Source organism: Ursus americanus, chromosome 16 (genome assembly GCF_024610735.1).
Source record: "Ursus americanus isolate L20-20 chromosome 16, mUrsAme1.1.p, whole genome shotgun sequence".
NCBI classification, from domain to species: domain Eukaryota; kingdom Metazoa; phylum Chordata; class Mammalia; order Carnivora; family Ursidae; genus Ursus; species Ursus americanus.
In genome coordinates this window covers 39,157,426-39,178,761 of record NC_142142.1, presented here as the reverse complement: position 1 = coordinate 39,178,761, position 21,336 = coordinate 39,157,426, and the positions used below count along the sequence as shown (strand labels likewise).

Genomic DNA, 21,336 nt, shown 5'->3' with positions numbered 1-21,336 from the left:
CACAAAGATTTTCTCTCATGTTTTCTTCTAGGGAATTTCAGTTTTGGCACTTTGTTTTGTGTCTATGAGCCAGTCTGAGTTTATGTTTATGTAAGGTGTCAGGTACAGGGTCAGGGCTAATGTTTTCTTTTTTTGCAAAAGGATGTTCCATTATTCTCAGCACCATGTATTGAAATGATCCAAGTTCTAAACTAGCACTAGAGACCTCTGTTGATGAGTTTAGGGGGTCCTAGAACCATTTGAAATGGAATGTAACATTTACTAAGTGCACATATCACTTGGGAATGGGAGGGAAGAAGTGGAGGTGATCCCCATGATTTACCAGATTCTGGAAGGGGCCCCTGCCTCTCAAAGGGTGAGGGTCAGCACTCTTATGTCACTCAGCCCTCTTCTTCCTCACTAAACAAAGGCAGCCACCGAACAGAAGGAAAGATGTCAAAGACTGTGCGCGAGCTGCTTTGGAGTCTCTGGGAAGAAAATGATATGATCCGTTGGGAGTAAGCCTGTACAAACACACACAAATTATTCTTAATAATAGTATTAAAGCTGAGGCTATAAAACCTTGTTAAATCTGATACTAGGCATCTTTAACATAGCACATAATTCAAAGCAACTGTGTTGTCGTTTCAAAGTTCATTCTTCTGGGCCACTGTGTTTTCAATGGACGAGACTGACTGAGCAAGAGTGTTTAAAACCTAAGTTGATAAAAATGAAACTTTAAAAAGATTTTGTGACTCCTTCTAAAATTAGTATTCTGAATTCAGAATCTTGTAATGCCCAAATGTCAACTAGCTGCAATCATCAGAGATCATCGCTTACCTCACGGGACTGGTCACGAGGCTCTGCCGGTGGTGAGCTGCTTAATGTCTACCCCCCTGGGCTGCAGCAGCAGCAGGCATTTCCTCCTGGGGGTGAGGGAATTGAACACCTTGCTACTGGGAGAGTGAGCTAGACTCCATTGGCCTTCCATTCACTGTGGAGCTTCTTGCCCCACATTTTCCAAGTTTTTGGGCAGGCCACACATCGACTGACCTTTCCATGTCCCTGCTTTCCGAGGAGCACTCCACTGTGACTCAGACTAAGTCCACAGTCTCCCTTGATCCATGGAACCTACAGAACCAGAGGGCTGGAAGGAATTTTGGACATTAGTTGCTCTGACCCTTTTAATCTGCAGTGGATAAAATTGAAGCCCAGATAAGTGGAGTCGTTTGCCCAAGGTCATACAATTAGAGGTAGAACTGGCACTAGAAGCTTGGCATCCTGACTGCCAAGCCAGCATTCTTTCCATTATACACAGAACAGAAAAATGGAAAAGCAAACAGACCTAGGAGTCAGCCAGACCTGAGTTTGGATGCTGACTTTTTGCTTGTAACCTATGTAACTTTGAGAAGGTCAGTTAACCTTTCTAAGCTTCAGTGTCCTCATTTGAAAACAGAGATAAATATTCAGCAAATATTGATTAAGCATTTTTTCTGGACTGGTACATGCTGTCTTTGGTCCTGGGTACATAGTAGGGAATGAGACAGGCCAACTCCCTTGGCCCAAGATGCAGAGTTTACATCCTAGTGTATGTGAAGGATAATAGAAGTATCTCATTAAATGAGGTGGTAAATATGAATGTCTTAACATGATTCTTGGCAGAGTCAGCATTTAATAAAGGATAATAGCCATTATAATTGTAATTAACATTATATATATAATTATATATACATATATTTATATAATTCTATATATATATACATATATATACTACAAATATATATAAATTCACTGTCTCCCCAAACAAGGCAAACTCCTGGGGTGGCAGGGCCTGGTCTCAGTTTCCTACCCAGTACCAGAGTATCTAGGGTCCTCTGGGCAGCCCCTGATAATCTCCTTGTTGACCAGAGTACTGCAATAACCTACCTTCAGACTCCCAGGTAGGGTCCTCGCTTCTGAACTTCTTTGGCAGCCTATTGATTAATCCAGATGCATATATCCTTAGTTTCTCAGCTGGGACCTCTTCTGAAAGACTGCAGAAGCTGGTGATCCTCTGCCAGCCCCTTGTGCCCTGCAGCTGACACTTCCCCAGGGGACCACTCAGCACCTTTTTCCTCCTCTGGTTTCTGACCCATGGCCACTAGGCGCTGATTTGGCTCTGGCTCTGGTGTGCCATTTGGCCCCCTGATCCCTCATTTGGGATTGTTTTCTTCCTCTTATTCAGCCCTGATGTCCTCCTTGGCCCCCTCATGCTGCCCATGACACGGTTCCTGCCAACACTCCAGCATAAACCCTCAAGGCAGGAAGTTTTCTCCTTGTCTCAGTGTCATCTCATCCCCAGGCCCTCAGTCCATTCTGGGTTAATGGAACTGCTGGTGGAGAGAAAAGCCCTTGGCTTTAGATGTTCGTAAACTGTACTTTATCTGCCCTCCCTTCACATATGGGGCAGGGCCGTGGCCTGACTTGCTGGGTGTGGAGATAGCTGTTTAAAGAGGAGAAAAAGTGGGAATTAGAATGGCCCATGCACATAGAGCAGAGCGATCTCAAAATCACATGTCCTCGCACTGTCAGATCGCATTGGTGTTGTTAATTTTTCCTGATACATTGGAGTCTACTATCCCAGTTCAACCCCCAGAGTCTCCAAACAGAGGAGGTTAGGGTTGTAAAATGAGGAATATAGTGTAAGTAGGTGTGTTTCTGTATAACAAACCCATTTCTGTATAGTCCAGGTCTTCCCACTTTGTCCTTGGTGAAGATAATTGAAAATTAGGTAATAACAATAGGTAACACTTATGGAGTACTTGGAGATACTATTCTAAGTAGTTTAGATATATTAACTTATTTAAGTTTCAAAACAACCCTGTAACAAGCACTATTGTAATTCACTTTATTAAAAATGAAGAAACTAAGGCACCAGGAGCTTAAGTAATTGGTTCAAGGGCACACAGCTGAGACGCAGCCCTGGCAATTTAGCTCCTGAGCCATCATACAATACTACCTATGATCCATTTATTTCTCAGTAATTCATATAAGAGAAAAGCCCTTTATACCAGGCAAGAGCAGTAATTAAACACGAGTGCACATTCCATCCATGTAACAGTCAGAAACTGTTACTAAGGCAGCAAAGGAAGGGGAGGAGCAGTGATAGGTGCCAGGCTGCAGTTTTCCTCCTTGCTGCTTTCAGACAGGAAGGGCACCTACTTCTTCTTCTCCCTTGGGAAGTTAGGCTACAGCCTTTCCTATCTCCTTAGTGGCAGCCTCTGGTCCATCCCACTGGGAAGGCTCCCTCCTTGTCCAGATTGTCTCTGTTCAAAAACAAACAAACAAACAAACAAAAAAAACCAAAAAACAAAAAAACCCAAGAAGAACTTGTTAAAAAATCCCAGAAGATTTGTAAATTAAGGTGTTTTTTTGAATGAGAAGGGATTATTCTGCCTGGTGAGCTGGGTGTGTATAGCTCAGCCTCTTCTCCTTGTATCTGCCAAAGCACTCGTATTATGCTCTGCTTCTGGAGGGTAGGCCCTGCCCTTGCAGGTGAGACATACCTTATCTAAAACTTCCATGCTGGGTGGTTATGTCTGTTGAACTTCAGAGTTCAGTGTTAGGAAGCTCATTGTGGCAGCACATCTAAGTCATGTTTCCCAATGCTGATTTCAGGGGTGAAGTTGGCATTTTTATTTTCTTTTTTCAGTTGGGTACAAACATACACAGGGATAAGGGGATTTAACCATTTCCTTTCTTATTACTAGAGTTGGCCAAATCAATCATGAATTACTGTTTAAAAATACAAAGGTACATATGCACAAATGCACATACATAAAGAGCTATAAATTAAGGATTCCAAGAGTTTCAGGGAAGGCTGCATTGGTGGTTTTACTTTCTTTCCCTAGGCTGAATCTACTGTGCTTGGAAGCTGGACTACTAGGAAATGGAGGAAGTCTGAATGTCCTAAAGTAAATGACCTATTTTCACAGAACTGAGTTTTCTCTACTCTGTCTTTCTAGCTAGTCAAGATGGAACACAGAAGTAAGCCTAAAGCAGGAGCAACTTGACATTGTCAGCGGTAGTGCCAAAAAAATGCTGGGCTGGGGTCAAAAACAAATGTGAGTTTTGGTTAGCTTGAGTTTGATCTCAAATCTTGGCACAAAGGAGGCACTTAACTAGAAAGATGAACATGTATGTACCATTTAGAAAGGATTTTGTTCACTATCATAGATTAAATACAGTAAGTGTTTGGGTACTATATAGGGCACTAGGTTCTTTCCATTATATGGTGCTAAGGACATAGCATATTAATTATGGATATATAATATAGTCCCTGTTTTTAAGTAGCTTACAGCTGAACTGAAAAGACAGATACACACTCATGATAAAAAGATTCTATTGGGGCATCTGGGTGGCTCAGTTGTTAAGCGTCTGCCTTTGGCTCAGGTCATGATCCCAGGGTCCTGGGATTGAGCCCCTCATTGGGCTCCCTGCTTAGCAGGAAGCCTGCATCTCCCTCCCCCACTTCCCCTGCTTGTGTTCCCTCTCTTGCTGTTTCTCTCTCTGTCAAATAAATACATAAAAAATCTAAAAAAAAAAAAAGATTGACTATCATATGTACTCAAAGAGCCAAAGAGCTAAAGAGCTAAAACATAAACAAACACTAAGGAAATCGGGAAAATAATGTAAAAAACACAATAAGAGTATTAAAAATAGATATAAAAATTATATAAAGGAACCATACAGAAATTCTGGAGCTAAAAAGTACCATAGCTGAAATTAAACACACACACACACACACACACACACACACACACACACTAGGGATTTCAACATTTTTGAGCATGCAAAGAAATAATAAAGAAGATAGGATGATTCAAATTATCAGCAGAAAGAAAAAGGAAGGAAGAAAAATGAACATAGCTAAGGGATTGTGGACACCATCAAGCAGACCAACATATGTTAAAAGAATTCCAAATGGAGAAAAGAGAGAAGGGAGCAAACGATAATTTGAAGAATTAATGGCTTAAAACTTCTCAAAGTTGATGAAGGACGTAAATCTACAAATCCAAGAAGTTCAATTAATTCCAAGTAGGATAAACTCAGAGATCCACTTTGAGACACATTATAATCAACTTGTTGAAATTACGAGAGAAAGAGAGAATCTTGGAAGTAGCAGGAGATAAACAAGTCATCACGTGCAAGGTATTCGCAGTGAGATTATTAACCAAATTCTCATCAGAAACCTTGGATACCAGAAGACAGTGGAACGATATATTTAAAGTGCCGAAAGAAAAAAAGAAGTACTGTCAATTAAGAATTCTGTATCTTGCAAAACTATCCTCCAACAATGAAGGGTAAATTAAGGCATTCCTAGATAAACAAAAGCTGAGGGAGTTTATTATAACTGACCTGCCCTTCAAGAAATGCTAAAGGAAGTTCTTCAGGTTGATATGAAAGGATGCTAGATCACAATTTGAAGCTGTATAAAGAAGTAAAAATCTCCTATAAATTTAAATGCATGGGAAAGCATAAAAGCCAGTATTATTATTTTGGTTTGTAAGTCCTTTTTATTTTCTATAACATTGAAAGACAACTACATAAAAAGGAATTCTAAATTTATGTTATCGGGCAATGTTTAAAGATGTAATTTATGGGGTTAATAGCAAAACGAGGAGCAGAGCTATATAGGAGCTATATAGTGATTAAAGTTAAGTTGGTATCAATTCAAATTAGATTGTTGCAACTTTAAGATATTGTATATAATCTGCAGAGAAATCACAAGGAAAATATCTGCAGAATATGCACAAAAGGAAATGAGAAAGGAAGCAAAATGTGTCACGACAAAAAAAAAAAAATCAACTAAACACAGTAGAAAGCAGTGATGGAGCAAATGAGAAACAGAAAACAAATAGCAAAATATCACGAGTAAGACCTTCTTTATCAGTAATTATTAATGGATGAACCTCCCTACATCAAAAGACATAGATCAACACAATTGATTAAAAAAAATCGAACTATATGTTGTCTACAAGAGACTCACTTTGTATTTAAAGATACAAATAGATTGGAAGTGAAAGAATGGGGGAAAAAAGGATATTCCATGTAAAGAGTCACCAACAAAATGCTAGTGTGACCATACCAATATCAGACCAAATAGATTTTAATTAAAAAACGATTACACGTGGCAAAAAAAGGCATTGCATATTAATAAAAGCATTTATTTATCAAGAAAATCTAACAGTTAGGAGCGCCTGGGTGGCTCAGTCGGTTGGGCATCTGCCTTCGGCTCAGGTCATGATCTCAGGGTCCTGGGATCGAGCCCCACATCGGGCTCCCTGCTCAGCGGGGAGTCTGCTTCTCCCTCTCCCCCTGCCCTTTCCCACCCTTTGCTCTCTCTTTCTCTCTCTCTCTCAAATAAATAAATAAAATCTTTAAAAAGTAGAAAATCTAACAATTATAAACACATATTCATCAAACATCAGAGCCCCAAAGCATATGAAGCAAACAATGACAGAATTGAAGGGAGAAAAAGATAGTTCCACAATAATAATTAGAGACGTCAATAGCCCACTTTTAATAATGGATACAAGAACTGTACAGGACATCAATAAAAAATAAAGGGATTGAACAACACTATAAAGTAATTAGACCTTACAAACAAATATAGACCATATCACCCAATAATAGCAGAATATTCATTTTTTTCTCATGCATACACGGAACATTCTCCAAGATAGATCGTATGTTAGGTTGCAAAACAAGTCTTAATTAACATTTGGAAATGGTTAAAATGGCAAATATTATGTTGTTTATTTTACCACAATAAAAAAAACTCAAAAAGGATTTACTACCACTTCAAAGAGAGCTATAACGTTTAAATTCGCATTTTCTAAGAAGCAATGAATTGTATAAATCATACCTATGCTTTTGTTCAGTTCTCCTTTATGATTAATAGCATCCAAGGTCTTTGCAAGACAGCCAGCTGTGCTTATGTGAGAGAGTTCTGTTATCCCCATCACCTTTCCTTTGTCATATATATGAGTCTAACCTATTCATATTTACTTAATTATTTAATATTGGTATGTAATTAACACAGAACATTGTATTTAGTTTCAGGTGTACAACATAATGATTTGCTATTTGTATACATTGTGAAAGGACCACCACAATAAGCCTAGTTAACATTCATCACCATACATAGTTAGAATTTTTTTCTTGTGATGAGAACTTTAAATATTGACTGTCTTAGCAACTTCCCAATACATAATACGGTATTATTAACTATAGTCATTTTAAAACATATGTTTATATTTAGGCTTTGAAAATTGGATGTGGACAAACAGTGCATATATTTGTTGTGGTAGTGAGTCCTTTATTTTTCTCATTGAAAAACTACCTAAATTGATGATTTATTTTATAATCAATGGTGTGTATAAATAGGTTAAATATGGTAGTGATCCTAAGATTTAGATGGTATGTTGAAGATCATAAAGGAATAATTTGTCAGGAGAGAATTAAGAAAAGGAGACTTCTTGGTTCTGACTTCTGGGGCTGGCTGAAAAGTGGCAACACAGATTAGAAGAAAGGAAGAAGGTTCACATTTTAGGTAAAGAGAATAGACTAAGTAGAGACATGTGTCAAGAAATAAATGTGCCAGTCACTATTCCAAGATCTTTATATATGTTCATTCACAAACTTCTTGACAAGTCTATCATTATTAAACACACTTTACAAATGAAGAAATCCAGACACAGAAAAAAAAAATCCCTGCAAGATCATACAACTAGTAAATGGCAGAGGTATGATTTGAACCCAGGTAGTCTGGTGAGAGCCACCCTCCAACAACTACTTGTTTTGCCTGTTCCTAATCCTGGTAGAAGAGGAGCCCTTACAAAAAAGAGAAAGGGAAAAAGGAAGTTAAGAACATAGAACTACCAGCAAATGAATTTATAATAGTTGAACACCATTGTATGGTTGAATATTAGCCAAGGAGTATACAAGAAAGGAACTTCCTGTTACCACGAGTGGGCTAACTCTTATGGGTATATTTTGATCACTGTATTAAAGAAGCACTATTAGATTTTCGATCTGTCACAGGTGAAGGTGTCTCCCTATGTGTGGGAAAGGGTCTCTCTAGATTGAGTGAATCACAGTGTATTTTGGGTGTGTGGATATGGGAATGTCTTGGATAGGAAATGGTTATTAGGTAGCCATAGGTAAATTATTAGGTGCTTGCTTTTATGACTTCCATTTCTAAATAAGAAAATGGAGGCTTAGAAAAACAGAGTAACTATCCCACAGCTGGGACCCCAGTGCAGGTCTGTCTGACCCTCAGTGCTCTCAACTGAAGAGTTAGGGAAGTGTGCGCTTTTAGCCAGACATATTTCTGGAGCTTTCCTCTAAAAAGCTTGGCAAGTTTTGTGTTGTGTTTTAGTAAGGGAGGCATTCTCTTGTTCTTTTTATGTGCTGATTAATGCTTTAGAGCCATTCCAAAGGGAGGCCTCCCGGGATATAGGACTTCCTGTGTTACCCACAAGCTGGATATGTATATCTTTTATGTCTTCATATAATCGGCTGATAAAAATGTTGACTATGACATGGCCAGAACTGGAAGGCATTTCAAAATAATATCAAAAGACTTGAGTTATGGGCCAAAATCAATAAGGTGAAATTGAACTGGATAAAATGTCAAGTCCTGACTTGAGGTTAAAAAAAAATTATATAAATACAAGGTGGTAAAAAACTGGTTTGAAAAAGGCTTGCAATTTGGTTGGCTGCACTTAATTTTAGGTTGAATTAAAAGCAGGATTAGTGTCCAGAGCAGGAGAAATTGTAGGCTATTGTCCACAGCGCTGGTAATAACCACCTAAAAAATTGTATCAATTCTACCTGAAAATGGATGTTGACAACCAGAGGACGGTGGTCAAAGGTAGTAGGATGGTAAGTGCTGAGAAAATCAGATAGCTATATTGCAGTTTAATAAATTCCCCAACATTAGATATTTAAGTTTCTTACTTTTTATTATGAATTATGTTGCAATGAATCTTTTTGCACATATATCTTTGTGTATGTCCCTGATAATTTCCTGAGGATTTATTTTCTACAAGTGGGAGTTCCAAGTCAAAGGATGTGCACCTTAAAGTTTTTGCAAATAACTGCCAAATTGCTCTCTGGAAATTCTCCAGTAATCTTTTTTTCCTTCCACCAGCGGTGTGTGGTGAATGCCTTTCTTTACATGTTCATTGGCTCGGGGACTTGTTTCTTTTTAAATCTTTGTCAATTTTAACTATTTAAAAAAGTGGCATCTCACTGAAGTTTTAGTTTTAATGTCTTTGCTGGCATTGAGGATGAAGTTTTAAATAGATTTTTGTTCGAGCAATTTTTTTTTGTTAGTTGTTTATTTGTGTCACTCTGTTGTTTTCTGATTGTCTCAGTATTTATTTCTCATTACCTCATTGAGAGCAGAGGCTCTTTTGGCCCAATACAGTACCTAAAACATGGTAGGTACTATAAGAGGATGTTTTTAAGTGACTGGTTTCTAGGGCTTCACCAGTTACCTGCCCAGAAGGAGGATGGCAATAGTCAAGCTTGCTCCAGTCTTATTATCTTCGGCACCCACCATGATTAGAGAATTAAAATCTTCCTTCTGAATCATATGATTTAGTCACAAGGACAAGTTTCACTTCTGCTGCTACACAGCCCCGTGTACTTACCCTTAAAGATCCTTTACATGTAAAGAAGAATTGAGCTCAGTGGCCTAAAATGTCTCTTCAATATTATCTTCTCCTTTAAACTTCCAGCTCCCAGGGGGTCGTCATGAAACTTTCAACTCTGAAGCCACTGACTCTCCCCAAGGAGAAGGGCATCAGGCAAACTCTGGAGAGCTGGCAAGGACCCAAGTTAAGGACCCTGACATCTCTAGGGTGTAGGAATAATCAGCCTTCAATGTCCAAAAAGAAGAATGAGGATGACTGAAAGGGTATAAAAGCATGTAACATAAGGAATGATTTAAAGAGCTGTGGGTATTTATCCAAGAAAAGAAGTGATTTCAAGAGTGAGAAAACTTGAAGTGTGTCTTCATTGCACTTTAATTATAAAAGCTATAAAAACATGAATTTTTGTAATGCAAATTGGATATGACATAGTGGATTAATAAAGGGACATAATTTACTTTTAATTTACTTTTCACAAATTGCTTATAAGTTGGTTCATTGTTCATTCATTCACTCATTTACTTACTATTCATTCATTCATTCAACAAATGTCTTTTAAGTTTTTTTGTTTTTAAAGCTTTTACTTATTTATTTGAAAGAGAGAGAGTGAAAGAGAGCACAAGCAGAGGGGAGGGACAGAGGGAGAAGGAGAAGAAGCAGACACATGGGGCTCGATTCCAGGATCCTGAGGTCATGACCTGAGCTGAAGGCAGACGCTTCACAGACTGAGCCACCCAGGCGCCCCTATCTTTTACGTTTCTATCAGGAGCCAGACACTGTGGTAGGTGCTGGGAACTCAAAGGAGAACAGTTATCCCTGCCATTGTTCTGGCTTTCATGAAGATTACAGAATCAGAAATACCAGTGCATCAGAATCAGCAACTAGTTCTGCTCCGGGAAGACATAAGCTGTTGTGTGTAACATGCTGATGTTGCCTGAGAGACCTTGTCTATCGTAACAGGGGGAGGTAAGGGGTTAGAAGAATTTGTAAGAAATACTGTAGTAGTTATGGTACTGGTAATGATAGGAAAGGGAAAGATCTTTTGCGTAAAAGATAAGTATAACCAGACACTAGATTTGCTCAAGGGTGTTTAAATTTTAAAACTCTCCATGTGAAGTATAAAGATAGTTTATTGTCAAAATATCTTCACGAAACAAAACAGTCTACTTTGTTGTCTTGAGTCTAAAGCTCTTTAGCTTTAATATTCTCTTTCTCATTGAATGATTATTACTCTAATGCATTGTTTTAGAATGCAAGTTTCCCTGGAACGCTACGATAGAATGATGGGACAGGCTATATTTGAGCCCCTTCTCTTGTTCTGCATGACCAAGTGTCAAGGAAGGCCAATGACCAGAAGCTGCAGGGAAGAATATTTCGGTTGAACATAAGGAAGAGAATTTTGTTAGGGAAGAGAAACAGAAAAGATTACCATTTTTTTTCAGAGGGTAATGAGTTGTCTCTATAATAATAATGATAGAGATGATGATGACAGCAATGGCAGCGACACTTGTCCACTTACAATGCTCCCACGTGCTGTGCTGAAAGTTGTGCATACATTACCTCATTTAATCTCAACATACCTAAGAGGTGTTATAATCCATACACACAGATGATGAAAATGAGGACGAGCTAGGCTTAACATACAGCCCAAAGTCACAGTTAGAAAGTGGCAACACCAGGCTTTGAACACCTGGTTTGGAGGCTCAGCTCCAATGCCTCTGTTCTCAATTATTAGGCCATTCTGTCAGGTTTTCATCACTGGAGGTGTTCAAGCATGAATTGGATTAGTGCATGAATGAAACAATAAGTAGGGGATTCAAGCTTCAGATGAGAATGAGGGTCACCGGGCTGGTTAACAGCTCAGTTAGTAATTCTAAACATTTTTGGTAATGGATTCGGTTGAGAATTTGACAATATGTGGACTTTCTCCCTAGAAAAAAAAAATCCATGTGTGCACACAGGTGCAAACCATCACGATGCAACATTTTAGGGAGTGAGGGTGCTCAGGCCTCCCTCGGCACCACCTGTGGGCTCTAGGTTGGAAGCCCTTGCTCCAAAGACACTTCTGCTCTGGTACGTGTTTTGGGAGGTGGATTTCCCTCCAAGTTCTGACTGTAAGTGTTGAGACGGTGTCACCACCATATGGCACTAGTAGAAAAAACAAAGCACTGAAATAAGAAGAAAGAGAAGCCCTCTTCACACAGTGCTCAAAGCAGGCTTTATGTGCCATTGGAAGTCTCTCCCTTGGCTGTTACAATTTCAGGTGCATTCAGAATGACTCAGAAATAGAGACACAAACCATATGTAAAGCTTCCACTCATATTATTATTTATGGGACACAAGAGCCTGTCCCTCCCTAGCAAGCCCCATTGCCAATAAAGAAGTGAAGGGAGGTGGGGGAGGAGGGGCAAGAGCATGGAGAGAAAAGTGTCTGTGGAAGGAAATATTTTTATATGTTGTTGATTTCTGGTTCCTGCCTTGCCTGATAGCGCATGTGTTTCCAATCTGGAATGAACCCGTGAGCTCAGTATCTAGAGAGAGGCCATCAGGCACGGGGTCCCTCCTTTGCTGCTCCACGTCCCACTCCCCGCCTGAACTCCGGCAGATGAGAGCTCTGGTACCAGGGGTCTGGAAAACATTCTTCTGCTGGCCCGGGCTCCCTCAGTCTGGCACCCATCTCAAAAACGTACATGTGTGTCTGTGAGCACGTGTGCATTGTATGGGGTTTCATTCTCATTTAAACCTTCTCATTTGGACATTTGGATTGCAGAAGTTTCCGGGGGATTATGGATGCAGGTTAGGGCCTTCTGAGTCCCTTGAGGAGGGTTACAGTGTTTTTCCTCTTCTCTGACCAGCCTATTTTAATGCACTGTTACATGCTTAATTCCTTTGGCATCAGTCCTCGGAGCAGGGCTCACTGCACAGGTTCCTGATGATTTGGGGGGGAGGCTCGGCAGGGAGGCAGAACTGCAGAGCGCCAAAGGATGTGCAGAAAACGTTTCTGCTGCTCCGCCCCTCATGTCTGCTCTACCTTGACTCGGGCCCTCTATCTCTCATCAGGCCGTTGGAAATAGGCTCCCAACTCCTCCTTTCTCTGCCTCTATCTTGCTCCCATTCAGTCTATCCACCATGCCACTGCTGGAACAACCTTTGTCAAACACAAAAATGTCATTATTTTGCTTCAAAGCCCCCAGTGGCTCCTTGGTACCTTGTTATAAACAACAATCCCGATAACTTCTACTAGTTATGAAGCTCTTACTCTGTACCAGGCACTTAGCAAAGACTTTTTCATGCAATACTTCTGATAAGATTAGTTTTGAGTAAGATTGGATAAGATTACCCAAACAACCTTACCAGATGAGGTTTACTGTTCTCGGTCCTTAACAGAAGAGAAAGCTGACATTGAGAGTATGCAATCAAGGTCACACAACTGGTAAGCACAGGAATTGCGTAAAGTCCTGTAGCTTATTCCCTGGACAAGGGCACCAAGTGGTAGGGTAGATAAAGCCTTAAGTCTAGCCAGGCCTTTGTTGCTAAACCGTTTGTATTCACAGGAGGCCTCCTCTTCTAATTTGTTCTGTATTCAGGGAGTAACACTCATTCTTCAGGTCTTAACCACCATCTGCGACTGCCACTTTCTTCGCTGGTCCAATTTGGTGCCGGTACTTGTAGAAACCCAGAGATAATCAAAGATGGCTACATACCTCAGAGATTTACAGTCCTATAGGGGAGACAGATGACACAGGCAAATGATCCTTCCATCCACTGGAGGAGACAGATGGCCATGGGTTAGTTCTGTTTCAATGGGCTAAGTTTAAAGTAGAGCTATACACAACACATTCTGGGAGCACAGAGGAAAACCATCGTATTCACCTTGGTTGGGGAGTAGGATATAGGAAGAGGCCCAAGAAGCCTTCCTACAGGAAAATGATGCCTGAGAAGTCTTAATAAAGGGCCCAGTTAGCCAGATGAAAGTGGCAGTAGGGGAGAAGGAATTCTAGGCTTTAGGAACAACATGGAAGGGTGGACAGCACTGCGTGTCTATGGTCTTGCTTTGGAAAACTCCTTTGTAAGTGAATTTGCATTGAACAAACATGAAATCTTAAGGGGAAATTTGGAGACTTCAGTCAGAGTAAACCTATGAAAGTTTTTTACAAAAAATTTTCATGTTCACTAAATTAAGGACAGTCTGCTAACAGGCAATGACCTCCAATATGGCTGAAATTATCCCCAGTAGTCACTGGGCTTGCAAAGCTTGAGAATCTCCCTTCATTGGGGGTTTAGTGGGGTGTTGTGAATACATTTTGCCAGGTAGAAGATGATGGACATATTCAGAGGACTTCGTCTGTGTTTGCTTCTCTGCTCTAGTGCCCCACCCTTCTGATTTTATGACACATGCTTTCCCCCTGGGCAGGTAGAAAAAGCTTCGAATCACCTGTACTGAGTGGCACATCTTTTCTGGGCAGGTATTTCCTATACCTCCTTCCAAGTATGTGAGACTTCATTGTCTTTGCTGTGGTCACTATTCGCTTGATGTCAAAGCCCACCCAGTCCATCACACCTGTCTCTGCTCCATTTTCATGAGAAGCTCTACCAACTAATGAATTCTAAGGTCCCTCTACTTCTTTAATTCTAAGGCTTCATGGCATAAACATCTATTCTCACTGTGCCATTTGCTTTCCCTCTTGTTCCTGCCCTATTAATTTTTTTTAATTCAAGTAATACATGAATATAACAAAGAGTCAAGTAGTGTGATAGGGCTGATAACAGAAAGCGACTCCAAAGTCCACCTGCCCCATCTGTAAGTCCTATCCCTGACAGTGTGTGTTATTTGCAACCCTTGGCTTTTACATCGTGCTTTACTTTTACGTCTCTAAGTAATTTGCTTTCCCTAGTTGGATTTTTTTTTTCACTTAAGACATCATGTGTTGGCCTCCTACATGGGAGATAAACATTTTAGGGTCTCTCACAATAGTTAGAGCACATAGTTTGCATAGTTGAGTTCTCTGTCCTGCAATATACATAAAGTTTCCTTTGCTACACCCCACAATTATGTCACAATTTTGCTTGAGCCAATACTACATTTTTACATGATTATGGTTATATAAACAGTATTAATAGTTGTGCCACAAGATATAATTACATTTCTTTGTTTTATACATTTTTTTTCCCCTGGAGTGATTTTTCAAGTTTTCTATGAATCTATCAAAAATTTTCCTCAAACTCTTACAGAGTCATAAAATTCCTCTCAGCAGTATCGGAAGGATCAGGCAGATTATTGATCTACCCCGTAACCCCTTTCAGGTCCCTCTCAGTGCTCTGACTGTGCAGGTTTCTCTCCAGGCCTGCTGCAAAGCTGGGATTCCCTCCACTATCATACCCTGCCATCATGCTCTCCTCTGATTTAAATCCCCTATTTTGGGGGCACCTGGGTGGCTCAGTCGGTTAGGCGTCTGCCTCCGGCTTGGGTCATGATCTCAGGGTCCTGGGATCCAGCCCCACATTGGGCTCCCTGCTCAGCAGAGAGCCGGCTTCTCTCTCTCTCTCTGACCCTTCTCCCCGCTTGTTCTCTCTCTCTTTCTCTCAAAAAAAAAAAAAAATCCTCTATTTTCTGCATAATACATCTTCTTCTTTCTTGCTTTATTTTCTCCTTCCCCCACTCTTTTTTAGGGGAGCCGTAGCTTCTTCTTTTTTTTTTTTTTTTAAAGATTTTATTTATTGATCTGACAGAGAGAGACAGCCAGTGAGAGAGGGAACACAGGCAGGGGGAGTGGGAGAGGAAGAAGCAGGGTCCCAGCAGAGGAGCCTGATGTGGGGCTCGATCCCAGAACGCCGGGATCACGCCCTGAGCCGAAGGCAGACGCTTAACGACTGCGCCACCCAGGCGCCCCGGGGAGCAGTAGCTTCTTGAGAAGGGTACATGGGAGATAAAGGGTACATGAGAGACAAATTTTTAAAAATGTCTTTATTCTACTCTCACACTGGACTGAAAGTTTGGCTGGCTTTTGCCTTCTATTTGGAAAAGATTTCCGCACATAATTTTGAAGGCATTGTTCCACTGTATGTTAGCTTCTATTCTTGTTCTTGGAAAGTCCAAGCAATTCTGATTCTTTATGGGTTTTTTTCTTTCTTTCTCTGGAAGTTTTTTAGGATCTTCTTATTAATTCGCCCATTCTGAAATTTTATAGCAATATATCTTTATGTGGATCCTATTTTTCTATAACTTGGTGGGCTCCCTCAATCTAGGAACTCATTTTAGTTTGGGGAAAATTTCTTGCATTATTTCTTTAATTACTTCCTCCTTTTGATTTTATATCTTCCCTCTACTGAAAATTGGATATAGGTCTGTCTGGATTCATCCTCTAACTTCTTACATTTCCTCTCCTAGTTTCTATTCCTTAACTTTGGTTCTGGGAAATTTCCTGAACTTTAACTTCTTATCCTTTCAGTTGCTTTGACTTGACCCAGGACTTGGCAGTTGGCAGGAACCTGGTGATGGTGAGGCATAGGGGCCATTACAGTGGCAGAAAGTGTGATAAGCAAAGACGCAGAGGCAGAAATGTGTGGATATGCTTGAAGGAAACCAGCCAGGCTTGACTGGAGAGTATAGGCCAGGGAGTACTTTGCAGACCCTTGACTGCTGATGTAAGGAGTTGGCACTTTATATTCTTGGCAGGAAGAAGCCATTGAAGGATTATGACACATACCACAAAGACAAATAAGTAGATTAAATAAGACCTGAAGCATGTAAATATTTGCCTCAGTTATCAAAAATGACACTAGAGACCGATGTTATTAGTGCATTCACTACACGTTACTTTGCAGTAGTGAAACTGGATTGAGTAAACTCATCTTCTATCCGCTCTGGAGCTCTTTGCGTATATTTGGTCCCTTGGCTGGTTGGACTTAGGGGTTTGGTCTATGAGCAGATGAGTGCTTTTCTGTGGGCCACCTGACTTGATTTTTATGGGGATCAGACCAAATTAAAGGAACGCGTAATGTTTTCAGGGTTGAAGGGTGGATACGCAAAGGAGATCTGGCAGATTGATTAATCAGGAAATGCTGGTGAGGAATGGGGAATTCTGGGAGAGGAACAGGTGGCTCACTGAATCAAGATATGGTAGAAAACACAAAGAGAGGTTTCAGGAAGCTCAGGTTTTATAGGTGGCAACTGCTCACTGCCGAGTTTCTTCATCCTAGCTCTGTTAGGATCTCAACACTAGGTTATACAAGAACCAAAACATCATGGAAAACTAAAAATGTCCCCAACCAATCAATTGTTCGGTCTATGGGATGCCAACTAATTTCAAGGGAAACTACTGTTTAATCTCAGTTGTCGGTTGCCGTGGCAACAAATCGGCTTGGTCCTAGTGCCTGACACATCTGACACGTCATTCAGTGCAACAGCAACATCTGGCACCGCATGATTCTTGTGGACAACCCAGCAGTTACCACAGACTCTACAGGCTTAGTAATTAACTTGTCAACACTCCCCACCAGTGGCCAGAAATTTCCGTTGGTTCGGGAAGGCTCAGCTCATAGTGTGAGCCATGGTGTAAGAAGGTTTTCTTGCCTTGACTCTTGGAACCAAGATTGACTCTTGGAACCACCTTTCTGGTGGGCGAGTTTGCTGGGACCACGTCTTGCCCTTTGCTTGTGCTGTGTATTTTCAGCTCTGCAGCGCTCTGTTTAGAAGGACTTCATTTTGGTTCTTTACAGGCCAGCACTATGGAACTATTACAGATAGAACCCAAACTCAGAGGAAACGCAAGCTGAAAATACCCTTCTAATGTGTGATTACTTCAATTTTGTATATAACTAGCAGTTTACTCCCTATATGTTAAAATGCACTCTACTTAGACTTCTTTTCCTGAGTTCTCCCACTCACGTGAGAATTAGATACCAAAACTTTTTTCCTTTCTACAAATTCTTGCCCCTGATTGTCCCTGAACATTAAGATAATGCATGTAAAACATACTTATTGCTTAGCATTGGACATATAGCAAACTCTGAATAAATGGTATTAATTTAATTACAATTACCCCCATAACATGACAATTGTAACATCAACATAGGCTTCCCCCCCTTTTTTTTTTTTTTGAGAGAGAGAGCGAGAACAAGGTTGGGGGGTGGGGGGAGGTTGGAAGGGGCAGAGGGAGAGGGAGAGAGAGAATCTTAAGCAGGCTCCATGCTCAGGGCAGAGCCCAATGCGGGGCTTGATCTCATGACCCTGAGATCATGACCTGAGCTGAAATCAAGAGTGGGATGCTTAACCAACTGAGATATCCAGGCAGCCCTCTGTTCAGGTTTCTTATGAACAGTCATATCCAAACAGTAGCATAACTGGAATTATCAGGGAAGGAAGAGGTGTTGGCTTCTCTGGCGTGGCCTGCAGTCAGTGTATCAGCTTAAATGGCGATCCAGGAAGGGAGTGTGTGTCTTCCATCTATGACAGGGATTGGTGGCCCCTGTTATTTTCTTGGTTAGCTGTAAGTCATCCGATAGAAAAATCCAAACTTAGAAAAAAATCTGGGGGTAGTTAGTCAATAGTTCCCCACTTTCCCTGTTAAAGAAATATACTTAGCAAAATAATAATTCCTCTTTTTGTCTATAGCTTAATGTCTTCAGTATTGTTTTGGACACAAAGAGAGATAGAAAAGACAGAAGACACAGTTCTAATGGTCGAAACTCTATCATTAAGTTGGCTAAAGAAGACATTCACACACAAAAACAATAAATAACCTTAAGAAAATATTTTTTAAACTTCCCAGGTACTACCCAAAACGATCTACATATTAAATGCAGTTCCTACAAAATGCCAGTTTTTTTTTTTCCAGAGATAGGAAAAAAAATACCTCCCAAAATTCATATATAATCTCAAGGGAGCACAAACGGTCAAAAAAAAAAAAAAATCTTGAAAAAGAACAGTTGAGGGGCGCCTGGGTGGCTGAGCCAGTTAAGCGTCTGCCTTTGGCTCAGGTCATGATCCAGGGTCCTGGGATTGAACCACGAAGCAGGCTCCCTGTTCAGGGGGGAGCCTGCGTCTTCTCCCTCTGCCATTCTGCCTGCTTGTGCTCTCTCGAGAGTGCCCTCTCTCTCTCTCCTTCAATTCAATAAATAAATAAATAAATAAATAAATAAATAAATAAATAAATCTTTAAAAAAGGAAAGAAAAAGAATAGTTGAAGCTCTCACCCTCGCTGATTTCAAAACTTACTACAAATCTACCGTAATCAAAACAATACGGTATGGGCATAAAGACAGACCTATAAACCAGTGGAATAGAGTAGAGAGCCCAGACACAAACCCTTGCACATACGGTCAAATGATTCTAAACAGTAGTACCAAGACCATTCAAAGACGAAAGGATGGTCTTTTCAACAAATGGTGTTGGGGAACCTGGATTTTCACTGCAAAAGAATGAAATTAGAGCCTTACCTAATGCCATCTACAGAAATTAAACTCAAAATGGATTTAAGCAGTCTAAATGAGAGCTGAAACTGTAAAACTCTTAGAAGAATATACAGGAAAAAATCTTCATGACAGTAGATTCAGCAATGATTTTTTTTGATGACACCAAAAGCAGAGGCAACAAAAGAAAAAACAGATAAATTGGACTTCATCAAAATTTAAAACTTTTGTGCATCAAAGGACGCTACCAACACAGTGTAAAAGCAAGCCACAAAATGGAAGAAAATATTTACAAACCACATATCTGATAATCGATTAGTATCTGGAATACGTGAAGAATTCCTGTAAGTCAACAACAGCAAAAACAACCCAATTAAATAATGGTCAAAGGACTTGCATAGCTATTTCTACAGGGAAGATATAGCCAATAAGCATATGAAAAGAGCTCACCATCACTAGCCATAGGAAAATGCAGATTAAAAAACCACAATGACATTAGAATAGCTATTCTTCACACCTATTAGAATAACTATTCTAAAAACAAACAAAAGTAAAGGATAACGCGTGTGGTAAGGATGTAGAGAAATTGGCACACTTGTGCTTTGCTGATGAGAATGTAAAATGGTTCAGCTTCATGGAAAACAATATGATAGATCTTCAAAAAATTAAACATTGAGTTACTGAATGATCTAGCAACTTCAGTCCTGGGTATGTACCCAAAGGAATTGAAAACAAGAACTCAGATATTTGGAGACCAATGTTTATAGCATTATTTGTAATAGCCAAAAGGTGGAAACAATCCAAATGTCCGTCGGCAGTTGAATAGATAAACAAAATACAATGGAATATTCTTTGGCCTTAAAAAGGAATGAAAATCCGAAATGTGCTACAACATGAACAAACGTTAAAGATATGATGGTAAGTGAAATAAGCCAGACACGAAAGGACAAATATTGTATGAGTCTACCTATATGAGGTACCCAGAGTAGTCAAATTTCTTTTTTCTTTTTCTTTTTTTTTAAAGATTTTATTTATTTATTCGACAGAGATAGAGACAGCCAGCGAGAGAGAGAGAGAGAGAGAGAGAGAGAGAACACAAGCAGGGGGAGTGGGAGAGGAAGAAGCAGGCTCCTAGCAGAGGAGCCTGATGTGGGGCTCGATCCCAGGACTCTGGGATCACACCCTGAGCCGAAGGCCCTTGGCCCCTAACCGCTGTGCCACCCAGGTGCCCCCAGAGTAGTCAAATTTCTAAGTCAGAAATGGTCGTTGTTAGGGGTGGAGGGGAGGGAGAAATGGGGAATTATTATCTAATAGGTGTGGAGTTTCAGTTTTAGGAAAACAAGAGGGTTCTGGAATGTGAATATATTAATGATGTTAAACTGTACACTTAAAAATGGTTAAAGTGATAAATTTTATGTTGTTTATTTTACCACAGTTAAAAAAAAAATCCCTGGAAATCCAGATGAAAAGAAAGAATGGAGAGGGATGACTTCTTGGAGGAGGAGGTCTTACACAGAGGTAATGACTGCAGTTTGACGAAGAGAAGATTGGGGTCCTTTGTCAAAGGCTCACAACTGGGTCTGGTTAAGATGTGTGTGGTGGCTGCAAAGAGGTCTGGTTTGGCAGGAGCAGCAGGCAGGATTGGGGCTCTGTGGGAGAGGAGGTTGGATAAACCCAGGTAGTGGGGAGAAGCCTGTAGGAAGAAGGCTGCTTTGTGGGGGTGGGGAGAGACCAGGGCACGCTCTTGGGAAGGAACTGATTGCAGGAAGAGAAACCATTGCTGCTGTGTTATCAGAATGGTCTGGAAGAGAAACAGCAGGAGAAAGGAGGCAGGGGGAATGGCGAGGATCCCGTCGAAGCAGCCCACGCCGGAGGTCTCAGGGCCTAGGCTGGGGGAGGTGGTCGGAGTGGGAATGAAGGGCCAAGGCAAATCCTTGCAATCAGGCATGGTTCCCACCTTCTCTTCTTGATTGCCAGTGGTTGTTTGGGTCCTCTGCAGTGGGGAGCAGAAGGCCAGAGCCTCCTCTATTTGCAGCTTTCCTGTGTGGGCCTTCTAAATGGGAGTCAGATGTGTATGAGGGATAGACCGAGGGTGTGTATATGGGTTTTCTCCAAAAGATTGTCTCGTATAGTAAGATGACAGAATTGGATTAGATGGTGGCTCTTTCCTGCTCTTAAAGACGGTGACTCACTTATTTGAATAATAATTTCTCAACTCATAGCATGTGCCAGGCACCATGTGAGG

The 21,336-nt window shown here is 40.6% G+C and overlaps 1 long non-coding RNA gene across 1 annotated transcript in view; it reads left to right on the top strand.

The window, feature by feature from the left end:
- LOC148108790 (uncharacterized) overlaps positions 1-21,336 on the top strand; it is a 129,110-nt gene that overhangs the window by 89,455 nt on the left and 18,319 nt on the right. The window contains exon 5 of the long non-coding RNA XR_015726971.1: positions 20,527-20,609. This is a non-coding gene — a long non-coding RNA (uncharacterized LOC148108790). The remainder of the gene's footprint in view (positions 1-20,526; positions 20,610-21,336) is intronic.